This window comes from Vulpes lagopus, chromosome 16 (assembly GCF_018345385.1).
Source record: "Vulpes lagopus strain Blue_001 chromosome 16, ASM1834538v1, whole genome shotgun sequence".
Lineage (NCBI taxonomy): Eukaryota > Metazoa > Chordata > Mammalia > Carnivora > Canidae > Vulpes > Vulpes lagopus.
Window position 1 is genome coordinate 21,941,123 of NC_054839.1, and position 9,307 is coordinate 21,950,429.

Genomic DNA, 9,307 nt, shown 5'->3' on the forward strand with positions numbered 1-9,307 from the left:
CCTTTATGCTTTTTTCTAGAGCCACCAGTAGCTGTATAATAGTGCTTCTGAATTGGCTTTCTGACACTGAATTGTAATCCAAATTTTGTAACTCTGGGAGAGAGCACTGTGTCTGATTCTTTCTTTTGAGGTGAGGTTTTCCTTCTAGTCATTTTGCTCTGTGCAGAGTGGCCAGAAACAAGTTGTACTGGGAAAGAGGGAAAAAAGAGAGAAGAGAAAGAAGAAAAGAAAAGGAAAAAAAGAAAAAAAGGAAGAAAAAAGAGATAAAAGAGAAGAAAAAGAAAACAAGGGGGGAAGTAAACAGAAATCTAAAACCAAAAACAACAACAACAACAAAAAAAACAAAACAAAAAACAAAACAAAACAAAACAAAAACAAAAACAAAAAATAAACAAGGGGGAGTAACCTCTCTGTATACTGTAATTCCCTTGAATTCCACTGGAACTTTCCAGTGCTGCTTGGTCAATAATTGTTTTTCCCCTGTCCGTCTAGCTGGTCTTCTGGGGGAGGGGCCTTTTGTGCTGATTTTCAGGTGTTAGCACTTGGGGGAGCTGCTCTGCCCCTGCCTGGTGCAGGGCTCAGTGGGGGTTGTTTACCCCGTGAGGCCCCAGGAGGAACAACCGCAGTGGCGGGGCCAGCTCTGCAGCCCTGGAGTCAGCCCCCGCAGTAGCTCCGGGGCTCTCCGTCTGCAGGGCCTGGGGGCTCCCGGGCAGGGCCGCTGATCTGCTCAGCTCGGGGCAGGAGCGTCCTTGCTGTCCTGGGCCCTCCCGGCCTCTGCCTGTCCCGGGGGAGGCCGGATCCTGGGCTGTGTCCCGGCGCCCTGTGCCCCGGAGCCTGTGCTGTTGGATTCGCGCTCCCGCCCCGCAGCCCCCTCCGTGGAGCTGCCGCCCGAGCCCCTCCGAGCTGCTCCGGGTCCCGCCGTGCGCACTGCAGCCCTTTAGGGAGCTCGGCCCGGGGTGTGGGGCTCTCCCTGGTCGCAGGTGTCTGTTAATGTCCCAGGGAGCCCGAGGGCATCCCCGCCCTCCTGGGTCCTGCTCTAACTCCCTCGAGCCCCTTTCCGCCCGGGAAGGTTGGTGCAGCTCCTGCTCCTCCGGGACGGGGCTCTCCTGTCCTGGGGACACTCGCCCCGGCCTCAGCCCGGCTCCTCGTGGGGCCCCTCCCCCTTGGAGGCCTTTTGTGTCTTTATTTCTTTTTCCCCGTCTTCCTACCTTGATAGAAGCCCGAACTCTTCTCACTGTAGCATTCCAGCTGTTCTCTCTTTACATCTCAGGCCGAATTCGTAGATTTTCAAGATGATTTGAAGGTTATCTAGGTAATTTGGTGGGGACAGGTGATCTGGGGACCCTACTCTTCCACCATCTTGACCCGCCTCCAAAGTATTCTCTTCTAGCTACTATTTCATTTATCTTCTAAATCTTATAATGTTTCTCATTAAGATAAGAATATTTTTAGAGTGGGACACCAGGGTGGCTCAATGGTTGGGTGCCTGCCTTCAGCTCAGGTCGTGATCCTGCATCAGTCTCCCTGCGAGGAGCCTACCTCTCCCCCTGCCCATGTCTCTGCTTCTCTCTCTCAGTCTGTGTTTCTCATGAATAAATAAATCTTTGAAAAAAAGAATATTGGTGAAACTTATCACTAGATGTAGTAGAAGACTAGGTTGACTTCTTTTGTATGGTAATATTTAAAATATAAGAAATTTCAAAAAATTTCTCTTATGACGGTACATCACTGCTTTTGAGGAATTAAGCACAAAAAAAGAATTTACAAATTAGTACATTTATACACACCTATGTCTTTTTCTGTTTTCATTGTTTCTGACAAACACAAAAGTAGGAATTATTCCCTCAAATTAAAAACTTGAAGACATTTTTAATATGAACCTTATAGTAATAGAAATAATGTGTTTTGTCAAGTATGCTTTTAGCCTTGTATTTCATTTATTCTTAAATTATTTTACATATACATTCTCTTAAGAAATATGGACAGTAAATATGATGCAATTTGACAGTAAATATGATGCAGACTAGTATTGTATTTCACTGAGATGCAAGAAAATTGTCACTGTTGGTAGTAACTAGAAAACAGTTTGTAACTTATATAAACCAAATAATCTATTTAAATGCTCAGCACATTGCATAGCCCTCATAATGCACTAGATATTTAAAAATATCTAATATTGAAAATATTATAATTTATAAATATATAAAAAATAAATATTAAAATTTATAATTTTAAAATATTTAAAGTATTTCAATATATATAATTCATCAAGAGGTATCCTAAGTAATTGTTATTTTTTAAAATTTATTTTTAAAAAATATATCTTATTTATTTATTCACAAGAGACACAGAGAGAGGCAGAGATATAGGCAGCGATATAGGCAGAGAAAGAAGCACACTCCCTGTGGGGAGCCTGATGCAGGATTCAACCCCAGGACCCTGGGATCAGGACCTGGGTCAAAGGCAATCGCTCAACCACTGAACCACTCAGGTGCCTGTATTTTTTTAAAATTTCTTATTTAAATGTAGATAAATTTCAAAAATGTTCATTTAAATGTGTCTTTGGGGGGGTTGTATATTGTAACTTTATATGTGATATAATGTGTAGAAAATCTGCCTCTAGAACCTGCCACTATTCTTGTTTAAGTCATCTGGATATCTTCTTCTTAATACATCTGAATTTTACAACATTTGACTCTACCAACACAATTTAGATTATGATTAACTGCAGTTGGCTCACAAGGCACATCTACTTTTGGCAGCAAAAGTCACTTGGTGTGAAAATGCAATTCCAGAAAGAGTTAATTTGCCTTTCTGTGCCTGGTTACTTCTTACTGGGGATGTGGCTGGGGGTCTTCACTGAAAACCAATACCAAATAAATATTAAATCAATCAATCTATTAATAAATCAAAACCAACAAGGAAAGTTGGCTTCAATTTATCTTCTTAGAAAATTTATTTCAGAGCCCAAGCACAGTATGTCATAACAGCCCTAGCAACCAATATTCTGAGAAAACACTGCTATACTCACTAAACACAAATGTATTATCACTCAATCAGTGCAGGGAAAATCACATTATTAATTTCCCTAGTGCTACAAATTCTTGCATAGTAAAGTCAGCAAATGCTTTCAATGTCAGACAAAAGAAATTTGAGTATCAGAGATGTAGTTTTCTACCAATTATTCTGCTTTCTAACAGCGTAGTTTGTTTACAACTGCAAAATGTATAAAAATATTATTATTAGAGGTAAATAATATCATCAGAGTTAAAGGAATGTTACTTCTTTGATTAGTGTTTCAGGTTACTACCCAAATGTTGCATTTGCAGATTTTGAAAGAACACCTATAAAGTTTGGCTCAAACGGTACCTAATTTATAACTCATCACGTTTTACCTACTTTTAACTGTGAGAGAGCTGAGTTTTCCCTACAGAACTTGAATTCAATTTCATCCAACAGAAGAAAAAGGGGTTCTGGAAACTTCAATGTCATGCTAATTAACTAATGAACTAGATTCATTAATTGGTTTTCACCTTTGGAGAACATGAGGGATCCATTGAAAAGCTAGTCACTTTAAACTTGCAGTGACATAAAAAATATTTTTAAAAGTATTGACCAAAGAGTAGAGCAATAGGGAATGCTAAAGAGACATTAAAGTAGTAATACCTTAATAGATCAAGTCACGTAGAAGAGACTTCTGTATATAATCAGGCTTATTTAAAGGAGGAAAAAATAAAGTGGTGTGTGTGTGTGTGTGTGTGTGTGTGTGTACTCATGTACATACAAACTAAGGGAAACAGACACATGTTTTTTGCAGTTGTGTGACAAAACTTCCACAGTGCACAGTGTCTGGCTTAAGCAGAGACTGGACACCTCTTCATTGATCATAGGCATATCTGGATCATTTCTTCTTTCTTTTCCCAAATCATTTTTTGTAAAGCATAGATTAAACTTCCCAATTTCATTTTTCAGATAAAAGACACAGATGCATATTTTGAGTATTAAAATACTTGAAAGTAATTAGTTTACTAATATCTGATTTTTGGAATGTTTCATTTTACTTTTTATGTATAATATATCTAATTTAACCTCTTCTTTGATGAGTGAAATTCAGTTTTATCATAAATAGCTATCATGTATTTATAAATCTCAGTTTTTAGAAGTCAAATTTTTTCCAATACTCAGATCAAATTTTAAACATATTGTAGGTGTTCTTTTTAAAACACATTGTAGGTGTTCTTAAAGATACGTATCCAAAATTATAATAACCACACTGTGCAAAAATGAAAAATATCTGATATAAATTAAATATAGATAACAAGTCTATGTTTTCTTGCACTGCGTAATAAAGTCAGCATTCATCATATTCAGCTATTCAGCATAGCAAAAAAGATATTAATGTCTAAATTAAAAATCCATGAGCTCATAAACCAGTGTTATGTTATAAAACAATAAATGGAAAGCAGACATGATAAATGGACATTTCTTAAATCCTTGATTTTATTGATACTTTTAATAGTTCCAAAGGAAAATAAACATATTTGAGAGATATAAAAATCAGAAGAAATAAAGATATTCTAAAATTTTATATTTTCACTTCAAATAATAAAATAAAAAATAGTATTTGAAACTCTCAGAAAATATTTTAACTACATAAATATTAAAAAAATTGTTTGGGAACACTTAAATATATAAGTGGAACAAATTTTAGTGTTAGGAAATACCTTTCAATCATTCCAGATAAAATAAATTAAGCTGATGTACATCAGTGATAACTGATTAAGACTTTAGTAATTGATACTCTGGCACTTCTAACTCAGTTACATGTAGAGGAGCACTTCCTGAAAAATAGTTAAACTACAACTAAGCCTTCAATCGGAATTGACAGGAAAAACACAATTTCCATCTTGCCCAACAGTCATTTTGCAGATGAAAACACGAAGACTGAAACTGTACCTTTCAAAAAAAAAGTGATGAAGTAATTGCAGGAGAAAATTGAATTTGAGCCTGTCTTTTGATTCTGAGGTCAATGCACTAATTATTAATGGATAGAATGAATGGTTATTAAGCATCAGTTAAGTGTTGGTCACCGTGTTGAGTTTTGGAGAACTAGTTGTGAAGTGGATGTCCATGTGCTCCTATATCACTATGCTTCATCTAGTTTACCTCATGGAGATAAGCAGGAACTCAAGATATGCTACAGTAAGTTACAGTATTAATGGGAGAGAAGAACATCATGTTTTTAGATCAACTAAGAGCAATATGAGTCCTGGTCTCAAAGAAAAATGTGAGGTGTTTTAGGGAAGATTGATTGGACAAGGTGATATAAATTGAAGCCTGTAGTTGGGCAATAGCCAGGAAAAGCAAAGAGGACATATATTCCTGGCATATCTACCATCCTGGGTGTAAGAGATAACACAAAGTTTGAAGGATTTAAGAATTCAGCTTAATAGCTGTCCTTCTTTGCCTCTTTTCCTTTTTCTTAGACAGCCTTTGCAAACTCATGACTGAGATGAAATATAGAGGAGAGATAAGAGGAAAGATAACTAGCAGAAAGACCTTCATGTGCAGACCTCTCCCACAGATGGCACGTTCCTGGTGCACGTTCCTGGTTGGCTGTTTGTAATTACTTTTCAATAGTTTACTTCTTCTGGATCTCCATTTTTGATTTGCCAATCTCCAGCATTTTTCAAAAGAGGGAGAGATACATAATACTGAGTATATTACATTTAATAAAATATAGACCAAGTTTTCCAGAAGTTTCTCCAAAATACCTTTCCACTTGGAAAAATTGAGTGGAGGCACTTCCTTACCTACTGTATCCAGAAGGGTAAGACAAACCAAACAAATTCCCAATACTGACTTCTTTGCCCAGTGCAAGAGATTCTATTTATGAAACTCATTTATACATTCAAATTGAATGATAAGAAATGGTTTTCTAAACTTCTTTTTAGTAGTTTGACTATTCCTCAATATGTTAAACATGAAGTTATTACATAGCCCAGAAATTCTATGCCAGTTATGTACCCGATAGGTAGAAAGCCTATGTCCATCCATACAGAAACATATGAGTGAACGTTCATGGAAAAATTCATAGTAGTTAAAAGGCAGGAACAACCTAGATGTCACTCAATGATGAATGGAGAAGCAAACTATAGTATATCCATGCAATGGGATATTATTTGGCAATAAAAAGGAATGAAGTGCAGGTACATGTCATAAGTGAAAAAGTCAGACACAGAATACCATAGATTGTAGGGTTCTTGAATTTATGTGAAATGTCAAAAATAGATGAATCTATAAAGACAAAAAATAGATTAAAATTTGCATAGGACTGGAAGTGGGTAGATGAGGACTGGTTGCCAATAGGCATGGTATTTCTTTTGGGGTGATAAAAATGGTCTAAAATTAGATTGTATTAACCATTGCACAACTCTGTAAATACACTAAAAACCAACTAATTGTATACTTTATTGGCAAACTTTGTGACGTGTAAATTTTATTTTAATAATTTTTAAAAAGATTTTATTTATTTATTCATGAGATACAGAGAGAAGGCTGAGACGTAGGCAAAGAGAGAAGCAGACTCCCCACAGTTGATCCCTAAACTCTGGGATCATGCCTGAGCCAAAGGCAGATGCTCAACTGCTGAGCCACTCAGGCATCCCAATTTTAATAATTGTTTTTGAATTACTGTTTACCCCCACGCCTTGTAAGTCCTTCATAGAACATCTTGTATCTTATTTGACATTAGCATATGGGGTTACTTTACACCAATTGTTCTCAGCTTTGAGAACAACTCCTAAGATAAAATATTTATATTACCATAGATATACAATTTTATTCTGTCTTTAGTTGCAATAACTATGGATGGTTTATAAGAATACATATAATACAAACAAAAAAGTAAATTTTTGGTGGAAAATGGGTCAAATATAAAACTGGAAAGTAATAGATCAGGAAAAAGAGTAATTTTCAGGAATGCAAACCATAAAGGTTTTAGAAAATTTCAAAATCATAAATATATATTAGTTATAAAACGTGTCCTAAACACCTTAGCCACCAAATAAGTAGAAAGAATATCACTTAAATGATTAAGTTTCTAAAGATTAAAACAAACCTTGGGACACCTGGGTGGCTCTGCGGTTGAGTGTCTGCCTTTGACTCAGGGCGTGATCCCAGAGTCCCGGGATCCAGTCCTGCATTGGGATCTCTGCAAGGAGCCTACTTCTCCCTCTACCTATGTTTCTGCCTCTCTTTCTGTGTCTCTCATGAATAAATAAATAAAATCTTTAAAAATAAATAAATAAATAAATAAATAAATAAATAAATAAATCCTAATTTTCAAGAAATGCAGGGCTTTTTCCAATACCAACAACTGAGAAATTTTTCTTCCAAGGGACATAAGAGAATTCTACAAGATGCAGACTAATGTAGCCTTGACTTCATTAAAACAATACGTACAATGTAAAAAAAAAAAAAAGTCATATTGTTCTATGTTTGTAAAAGCCCTTAATGTTAGGTAAAGGTATACTCAGGAGTCCATTACAGGAAACGAGCCCAATAAAGAAACTAAAATGATGTGTTTCCAGTATTTTGTTCTCTGATTATCTGGCTTGGTCCATGGTTTTGAGTTTAAACTGTCTGCATAAAAAAATAGAAGCATTATTTCCAAATTAGTTAAACTTATATGCCATATTTTTAAGTGGGCTTTTCATTGAATAGATGAAAGTTTCAAAATCATGTCCTCTGAAAAGAATCTAGTTTGTGTTGCCTCTCATGGAAGGGCCTTTTTTTTTTTTTTAAGGGCCTTTTGGATTGCTAGTTAATAAAATACAGTAGTATAAATATAAAAAAAAAACATAAATACATCAACCAGGGTCCCAATAGAAGACCAATTCACACTCATTTTGGGAAATTTGTAGAAACTTTAACAAGGAACCACTGATAAAATCCTGGGAGTAGAGGAAAACCATAAGAAACAGTTTAATATTTCAGGAGCTAGAAGTAGTAGGGTTCTTACCACCCATAGTTCCTGAGGGGACAAAGACAGGAAGCAATTATTACAACCCAAAGAGAGAAAGGGAGGGGAGGGAAGGTAGGTTTGAAGGAGTTGTGACCTCAGGTCAAGAGAAACTGCCATTTGAGACAATTCCACAATTAGAGTTGGAGGAATAAGACCTCTTATTCCTAAGAGAAGGCTTTATGCTTCTCCAAATGCCCCTATTGTTATACCCAAGCAGATGCCAGAACACAGGAAAGGCCATTGTTATTTTATTTATTTAAAAAAAAATTAAAAGATTTTATTTATTTATTCATGAGAGACAGAGAGAGAGAGACACACACACACACAGAAAGACACAGGGAAGGGAGAAGCAGGCCCATGCGAGGAGCCTGATGCAGGACTCCATCCCGGGACCCCAAGATCACGCCCTTTGCTGAAAACAAGTGCCAAACCGCTGAGCCACCCAGGGATCCTCCCCACTGTTATTTTAGAACCCCTGCAGATCAACTTGCTGGGCACCAACCAGGGTAGGAAATGATTACAAATGCATCAGGAGGGGCAACACTACCCAAAATATATATCCAAATGGAGAAATACCTAAATCATATTAGGGAGATCACCCCGTTACCAAACGTAAATTGTGGGCTTTGTGTGTGTGTGTGGGGGGGCTTATTTTTATATACAGTTCCCATTGTATTTCCTTGAGAAATGTGGTACAAAAGTACCACCCAAAGACTATCCTCTGGGTAATCAATTTTACTATAGATATTTTTTAAAAGATTGAAAGGATCAATATTTAAGGTCATCACTGCCAACAATTGAGCAGCATGGTTGCCAGAAAACTGAATTAGTAGACTCTAGATGAGAAAATATTGGAATGAAATATTTATTTTTTAAATGGCAACAGGACTTATAAAGTCATTCCAGCACTTGTGTTATTCATGAGGCAAAGGGAGAAAGAATTGTGGCCAAGAGCCTTATTGTTTTTCCCGTGGGAAAGAATACTTAGGATCAGCTAGTTATAATTTCTGGGGCACAGAGGTTGTCTCAGATTATCTGATATTTACTCTGGTGGAGATTAGGAGGGCTGCATGAGTGTGAAGACCTGTTAAGAGAGGCAATGGGACTGTGAATTGATTCAGCTAAGAAAGGGAAACTGGCCGCTAGCCAGGGTCTCAAAATTGGTCGATGAGATTTTTTAAATTATATTACATCTACTACCTCTTACTTTTAAGTATTGAATTAAAAATAAACATTTTATCACCAGAATTAACAATGATAAAATTAGTTGATTGATTACTA